We start from the raw sequence: 8,955 nt of genomic DNA on the forward strand, positions 1-8,955 counted from the left end.
TCTCTCGTACTGTGTCCTATGAGAACTGCCTGAAGACAAAGCTCAGGTGCATTTTATTCACCATGAGTATACGTGTGCGGTGTTGCTAAATGAGTGAGTGACAGAGCAAATGAGTGAGTGAGTGAATGAATCCTGAATAGCTAGTCCTTGGTCAATTCTTTCCTTTGAACAGTACAAGTTCTCTAACCTCAACTCTTCTTCTTTGTTCTGAGATTGGCCTTTTGCCCCAAATAACTTTTCAGCTATTGGCTCTAGATCTCAGTTTCTGCATGTTTATTCTCAGTCTGCGCCTCCCCTTAATTACTGCACTTTTTCCTGCTTCTATCATGGTGGATGTCCATATGGATAGACATGCACATAGAATGTTTGTGAAAAATCCAACATTAAGAGAGGAAACATTTGTTCTCAGAAAGTTTTCAGGTTAGACACTCTAAATTCTACCATTATTAGCACATTGGGATGATGGATGCACCCCACTACTTGTGATGCTGTGCAAGACTCTACTCAGTCTCCTTGCAGCTTCAGAGTTGATCAGAAGCCATTAGTTCTGTCTATCTGGGGACCCAGATATCATATTTAAACATGCATCCTGCAGAGCAGTTCAGAGAAGAGTATAATGTATCAGTTGAGTACTAAACATTGAGTATTTCTACAATGAAAAAGTACAGAGAGTTCCATTTATGTTTGTCCTTTTATTGAAAATTGCTACAACCTGGTCAAAAAATTCTCTCTGTGTGGCAGGATATCCGCCAGTGAATGAGTCTGTTGAAAGCACCACACCAAATTCAACATTAAGGGCCAACCCTGACCACAGCTGAGTCGTGTGAAGAGGCTGACAGCGGCGTGGCCACCACCCAGGATGGAGAGAAAGGCACTGTGAGGTGTTAATGGAAAAATCCAACTTCCTTTTCTTCCAAAGATGACCGAAACCAAAGTGGAGCTTTCTCTGTGAGTTTTAAATGATAACTTTCATTTGTTTCAGAATAGAAATATTTACCAGGCTTTAATATCTTTTTGTCTTTTTATATTCCTCTCTGTATAATAAATGCCCTTTTAAAAGCTCATGTTTGCTTAGCAATAATTACTTGTTTTTTGTTTTGTTTTGTTTAATGTGAGGGGTTTAGCAGTCACCACATACTGCACTGCACCCTCCTGGTGGTCTGGGTCTGTGTCTTATGACCTGGAAGGCCAGGCATATGGACAGAAACTTAGTACTCAGTAAGTTATAGTAGAATGTCTTAGAATGATGGCACAACATCACCTCCAACAGAGCCCTATGACCTAGAGCCAAAAAATACAATGAGGAGCAGGATTTGATTACAACTAAATTTCCCTTTTGAAGCCAAGACCTTGTATTTGCACAACTCTTGGTTGATTCTAAAGTTCCTCAATTCCAAAGAAGTCTTCATTTCCTAACATGTTACATAGTAGAAATTCAGCATTACCTGTCATTCTAATAATTATCATGAACTTTTCTGCACTAAATAGCTGGAGTAAGGAAAAGCCCTGGATTTTCACAACTGGACCATGATCCTCTTTAAATTGTATTTTTTATTTAAAAATATTGTCTTCAAAAAGCTGCTCTGATACTTAATGTACCTTTTACAATGATAACATTTAAACATATTGCCTGGCTTTGTGAATTCAATTAAGGACTCCTGAGTGCATTGCTGCCTTTGTTAAAAACAAGCAAAAACACACCTGACAAGCCTTTTTTTTTCTCTAAGATTCTATTTACCGATTTTTGAGACCACAGAAAACCAAGAGCTAGATAGGCTCCCCTGGATACCATGATTAATTAGTTACTCAGCGCAGAGTTTCTCTGTGTAATTTGGTTGATTTTTCATTTGGTTTTCTTTGGAAATGACTTTACTACTCTGAAACAATTCCTTTCAAGCCATTTTTCTTCCTTTTAAAAACATGAGTTCAATGATTCACCCTGTGTAAGATACAGGTTGCAGATGCCCTTCATTTATCATAAAATACAATATATTTCTTTTATTTGGAGGGTGAAGCACCCTTAAAAGCTTTGTAAGCTTTTTTATTTTCCTTAAGAGTGAGACACGTCATGATGTGAAGATACTTGCAAACACTCATCTCCACAGGAAAGAATCACTCATTCACCTGTGAAATGGACAATTGGTACTGAGAAATGGGGCTGTTACTAGAACAGATGTCTGTAAAAGTAGAAGTAGCTTTGGAACAGGGTAATGGTAGAGGCTGAAAGCATTTGGAGAATCAGGCTAGAAAAAGTCTGTAGTGCAGTGAAGTATTAAGGGTGTTTCTGGTGAGGGTTTGGATGAAAAGGAGAATTATAAGGAAATTTGAATTTTGTTAGAGATTACTTAAGTGGTTATGACCAGAATGTTTGTAAAAATAAAGGCCATCTGATGAAGCCTCAGAAATAAGAAACGAAGTATTGGAAACTGGAGTAAAAGCCATCCTTGTTATTAAGTAGCAAAAAACTCAGTAAAATTGTGTGTATGTTTAAAGGCTTTATAAAATGTAGAACTTAAGAGCAATGACAGAATATCTGGCAGAAAAAATACCTAAGCAGCAAACCATTCAGGCCACTGCATGGCTACTTTTAAACACATACAGTGAGATGTGAGAGGAAAAGAATGATTTAAAGATAGAATTTATAATTAAAACAGAAGCAGAATGGAAAGATTTGGAAAATTCAAAGCCTGGCCATGTAAAGAGTGAAAATACATCTTTAGGAGAGCAAATCAAGAGTGTAGCCAAGCAACTATTTGGTAAAGAGATTCCCATGGATAGAGGGGAGCCAGCTGCTATTAACCAAGTCAATGAGAGAAAGACCCTGAAGGCACTTCAGAGCTCTTAGAGGCTGCCCTCCTATCACAGGCCCAGAGCTCTAGGAGGGAAGAATGGTTTCAGGGGACAGGCCCAGGGCACTCTTCATGGGCTGTCTCATCAGAGCTTACTCAGGTATCTGCTCCTCCCTATATTCCAGTGCAGTTCTCCTTGACTGTCCTAGCCAGGGCTCAAGCAGGCCCATGTATGGTATAGGCCACTCTGGAGCATGCAAGCAGTAATCCACCCTTGACGGCATCCATGTGGTGTTCAGTCTGTACGTTTGCAGAATGCAAGAGCTTTAGGGGCATGGCTACCTCCACCTAGATTTCAATGGATGTCATGAATAATCTGGGGGCCCCGGGCAGAAACCTGCTGCAAGAGTGGAGTCACCACAGAGAGTCCCCACTAGTGTGATGCCTAGTGGAGCTATAGGATTGGGATGGCCACTGAGACCCAAGAACCGTAGAGCTGTCAATGTGCAATGTTAGCCTAGGAGAGCTGCAAGCAAGAGACTCCAACCAACGCCTGAGAGCCCAGTGGGCTAAGCCCAGCAAAGGCATGGGGGTGGGGCCATGTGAGGCCCTGGGGGCTCAATTCCCACCCCAGTGTATTCAGGAAGTGGGACATGGAGTCAAAGGAGATTATTCTCCAGCTTTAACACTTAATATTGTTTTCCCTGTTGGGCTTTGAACTTACTTGAGACCAGTTATGTCTTTCTTCTTGCCTATTTCTTCCTTTTGGAATGGGAATGTCTATCCTACGCCTGTCCTATCACTGTATTTTGAAAGTAGATAACTTGTTTTGATTTCACAGGCTCACAGCTGGAGAGAATTTGCCTCAAGATGAATCCTGGCTCTAGAACCATGAGCCAAATAAATTTCTTTTCTTTATAAATCACCTAGTCTTTGGCATTCTGTTATAGCAGCAGAAAATAGACACAGACAGTCATTCATAATCCACTTCACTTCCCTAAATCTTGGGGGGGAGGTGGTTATTCAATGTCAAATTCTTATTTACCCATAATGACGTCAGTGTCTTTGAAAAATTACACTAGATCAGAGGATAAGTTACCAACTCTTCCAAATGGTTGGTTAGAGATCATTGATCAGCAGTTAGAGTTGCATACTGGACATGTACCAGCCTGCTCACTTTATCGCTTTTTCATGCCACCCTCCTCAGCTCAACCCCCTTCAGGCTTTCAGCCTCACTGAAAATAAGAACGTGTTCGAGGTGTTTCACCAGAGAATCACTGGTTCCTGACATCCTAGTAGATTACCCACTTTAGCCAATCCCTTTAAACTTCTCTTTTTCTTTTTTCTTTTCCTCTTTGGAATGAGTGCGTTAACTATGTAATTGTTATTGGATGTATATGGATTTCCTGAAAGTGTTTCATGTTTTGAATGACGAAGAACATTCATGGGGATAATATGTTTTAAAAACCAGGGAAACCTGAATGATCTGGGAGAAGCCACTTAAACTGGATCCCAATTTGAGAAACTTGAAAATAAGAAAAGAGGGTTATTTGCCTATAGCAAGTGGAGGATTGAATTTTCTCAAGGAGAGGATTTTTATGCAATTTCTTTGTGGAAAATGATAGGAGATGTAGATGCTTCTAAGATGCCTTCTGCTTTCCACTCAGGTCTAATTTTTTTCTTTAAGCCTGTACATGCAGTCTTAAGATTATTTTTACGACACAATTAATAGCTGTTTAAACACTTTAAGTTGATTCTTTTCAGATATTATTTACTCTAGTCCACTTACATGTGGTAAGTCATTATTTCACTGTGTTTTTTTAGTTTTAGTTTTCTATGGAAATGTTTTTTAATGAAGAAATTTTAAATGAAAGACTTTAGCCTCTTTTCAAAAGAACAGTATAAATGATTACTCTTTTTGCTAGGATGCATATGGTGGCATGAGTTTAAACTTTAGATTCTCTATCGATGTCAAAGTTTGCGAACATTTTTTCTATCTGGGCACCATGATGGTATGGCACTCCATCTGTGATTTACTCTACCCAGAGAGGAATGAAGTGTAGTTAACAAGAATCAAACTAATGGAAAACAGGATTCTGGTGTTGCTGGAACATGTAAAAAAAGGTGGAGTCTAAGAAAATATTGCTCCAGCCAAGACAGTATTGAAGAAACTCATTATTTTCCATCTGCTTGTTCCTTGTTCCCAGTGTGAAGTGAAAGCAAAGTTTTAAAATCTTTTCTCCTCTGCAAGAAAATTTATTTCAGAAAATCCCTATCTCAAAAATGAAGCAATTAAGAACTGTCTGGCTGTGAGGATCTGGCCTCGACTTAACTTAAAGCAAGAACTTCAGTTATGTATCAAGATGTGCATGAGAATGAACCTGCTCTGCTCGGCCAACGTGCTGAGTGACTTGATGTTTGTAATAAATAAATAAATAAATAAACAACAAACACGTTGTCATGAAATATCCTTTGTAATTATAAACACAGAAAACTTTCTGAGATGCAAGTGGGTGTTAAATGGTTCAGCAAAGCCAAGCCAGAGCGGTTGGTGTGCTTTGAAATGAAGTGACATTGGAAAAATGAAATCTACCGAAAGATCACTACGTGTTTCAAAGGTTTGACTTTTTAAAAATTTTCTTCAGTTTTCTATTTTGAAAAATACAAAGAGGTTTGAATTTGTTTTTATATAAGCAGCATGTGTAGGCTACCATCTAATATTTGGCAACTTTAAAAATTTTTGAGCAAAAACAACTGTTTAGGAGTTAACCATTACTTAAAAGAAGATACATGAAAATTATTATGTGTATGTTCCTGCATGGCACATAGGAAATTACTAAGTGCTAGTTAGTTCAATTTACTTAATTAGGTATTTACTCATTGGCTATTATATGCCTAGTTTCGGGCTACGTAATATTTTAAAAATTAGCATTATATATGTTGTCCTATCTACACTTTTTGGCGAGCAAGATTTTGAAAATCATTTGATGTGGAAACCCTTTGAAAAGAACTAGATTGCAGCATGTATTCAAATTCAACATTGATTTTTATCAAGTACTAAAATGTGATACAGACCAAACAATAGGAATTTTCAGAAATGAGAATGGTTGTGCTGTCAAAAAAAGATAAGCAATATGGATGATTTATGAATATTTATGGCCTATTACATTTATTGAATTTTGGAAGGCAAAGATTGTTAAAGCAGAGATAGTTCACAGCAGAGAAGAGCTACCAGTGAATTCATGAATTATATTCTGGATTATTCTTTTTGAAAGAATATATATTTGGTGCATTTGTCATTAGTAAAGTTAATTAATCAGTTAATGTCTTGAAGTAATAGTAGATTAATCCTTTCTTGATATGCATGATGTATTAGCCTGTTTTCATGCTGCTGATAAAGACATACCCAAGACTGGGAAATTTACTAAAGAAAGAGGTTTAATTGGACTTACAGTTCTACATGGCTGAGGAGGCCTCACAATCATAGCAGAAGGCAAGGAGGAGCAAGTCACATCTTACATGGATGGCAGCAGGCAAAGAGAGAGCTTGTGCAGGGGAACTCTCCTTTTTAAAACTATCAGATCTCATGAGACTTATTCACTATCACAAGAACAGCACGGGATAAACTTGCCCCATGATTCAATTACTTCCCACTGGGTCCCTCCCACAACATGTGAAAATTTGAGATGAGATCTGGGTGGGGATACAGCCAAACCATATCACATGTTATCCTAGTTGTTGCCATAGTCAATAAGCAACATAAGTCAATAAGTCATATAATGCAACATAAGCCAATAAGTCATAATAAATTACCTTTGTGGGGTCCAGTGTAAAATGAATATAGGGTCATCTTGTTCAAAAATTATTATGAATTTGAAGAGCACTAAACCAAGTATGAGGTCCTTCTAAGCAAGGAACCTTTTGTAACTGCATAAATCTCACAAGTCTCATTAATCTAGTTCTGTCAATGAGGATAGTCAAATTAGTATAAACGAAAAGTGTTTATTTAAGGCAATCTTTAAACCCAGGCACAATCTACTAATGTGCTTATCATAGATGAGTAACCAGTTAATGATCATTAATCATGATAGATATAGACATTTGTATGCATACATTTGTAGAATACTTATCTAGCATTATATTTGCACAGACACACATATGATTAAAATATGTAAAACAGACTTCTGAAAATCTCTAGTATGGTAGCCTTTGCCAGATTAACTAGAAAAAGATCACTTGTCACAATCCACAAATCCTATTATACATCATCCAACAAATATTCTCCGAGTACCTAGTCCATACCAGATATTATTCATGGTGTAAAGATATAGCAGAGAACAAAAGAAACAGAGTACTTGCTCCTAGAGGGTTTTCATACTATTGAATTTCTGAAATTTTGACTGATTTGCCCAGGATTTAGTTTGTATTTTTGTTTTTGTTTTGTTTTGTTTTTGCTGAAACCCCTGTCTTCCTGGCTTTATTAAGAACAGAAGCAAAACTTAGCTATTCTTGTCGCTATTTAGAACTGAGTAGAACCAGAACTCTTCAGAAAAGAATGTGCTAAAGGTTTGTCCTTGAGAAGTTTCCAAGCCAAGACACTCCTAGGAGCACTTCCCATTGAGGTCGAAAGGCTCATCCACTTACAGCGATTCATGGGAAAAGAGGACAGCGCCCTAATCTTTGGTCCAAGAACACAATCCTGAGTGACACAGGATTGCCCTGAAAGTCAACAGCATCCGTCTTACAAAAATCAACAACACTCACTTCTCAACCTTCCAAAGAATTTACTGGTCTGGTTTGGCCTTTTGGTGCCACATTCCATTCCAGAACCCCAGCTAAAATGTTCTCAAGGGCTGACCAGAGATTTCTCCTCCTTTCTCTGGGCTGGTACAACTTGACCGCTGCTTGACATCAAGGTCAACTGGAGACTGGGAACAGTTATGTAACTGTGTTGTAAATTGAATTAGAGCTGTACATGAGCCCAGACCAAGTAACCAGTGCAGCTCCAGGCAAGAGTAGCAACATGTCCCCCAGAGACAGCATTGGAGGAACAGCTTACTGGGGAATGGAAAAAGGGTATCACACGGTAAAAAAGAAACCATCTCTTTCCAGTCCCTCTAAAGTCTGGGCAGTTGGCGGCCCCATCACATGTGGAGTAATAGGGGGGCATTAAGTGCAGACGGAGCTGGTGTCAGTATGGCAGGCAGACACTGAGGAAAAATCAGCTTACATAGTATACACAAAGAGAATGAGAAAAAAAATTTGTAACATCAGAACAGAAACCACCCAGATGAGAGAAATAAGAAGGCTTACACGTGGAGAGGAAAAAAGCCTCTGGCAGTGGTCTGTGGCCTGTAGAATGAGCAAGAGAGGCACGACCATCCCCCTACCAGTGACTGGTCATTCTGGAGAGGATACATGTGCACAGATCTGGAAAGCCCGGGCTGAAAAGCCTTTTGACACCTTTGGTGACCTAGGACATGGTCCCCATATGTAAGACATCATGCTAGATAGAGGGGAAAATAGTAAGTTTTCTTCAAAGGCAAATGACTACAACTTGAGATAACTTTTAAAAAGATAAAAGGTACTGGCACCATGGCATGACCTTGATCTGTGCTAACATGACCACCTGCAGAAGCAGATGAGGAGAGGCAGAATAATGTAAAACTGAAAGTTTGTAGTCACCAAACCATAGATAGCTTCATCTCTTACCAAGTGCTTGATGTGTGGCTAGGTTCTTAAATCCCCTACAAGTTCCAGCTTCCTCATCTGTAAAAAAGGAGCAAATTAAGACTGAATGAGTTAATAGATGTAGAAGTACTTAGTACCGTACTTTACAAATAGTTAAGTGCCCAATAAATGTTAACTGTTATTATTATGTATTCTGTCCTTCACTGTGTTAGGCCCTGGGATGTAGTGGTGACAGGCAAAGCTGCTGCTCTTGTGGCTCTTACATGAAACAAGGGAACAGGGAAATAAACAAAATAAATGCAGACTATGAAAAGTGCTAAAGAATAAATAAATACAGTAATACAATAGAAAGAAAATGCCTCTCTCAGGAGGTGACAGTTAAGCTGAGACTTGAGCAATCATCAGGGACACAGGGTTCCCAGAAGAGAAAAAAATAAGTGCAAAGTCCCTGTAACAAAAAAAAGAGCTTACTGTG

At 38.6% G+C, this 8,955-nt stretch overlaps 1 long non-coding RNA gene across 1 annotated transcript; it reads left to right on the plus strand.

Annotated features, from left to right (window-relative positions):
• Window positions 1-871: 871 nt before the first annotated feature.
• LOC105737845 lies at window positions 872-8,661 on the plus strand. The gene is made up of 3 exons (XR_001113531.1): window positions 872-948; window positions 5,280-5,407; window positions 7,313-8,661. It is a non-coding gene; the product is annotated as an uncharacterized LOC105737845 (long non-coding RNA).
• The last annotated feature ends 294 nt before the right edge of the window (window positions 8,662-8,955 follow it).

The sequence above is a fragment of the Nomascus leucogenys genome, chromosome 18 (assembly GCF_006542625.1).
Source record: "Nomascus leucogenys isolate Asia chromosome 18, Asia_NLE_v1, whole genome shotgun sequence".
Lineage (NCBI taxonomy): Eukaryota > Metazoa > Chordata > Mammalia > Primates > Hylobatidae > Nomascus > Nomascus leucogenys.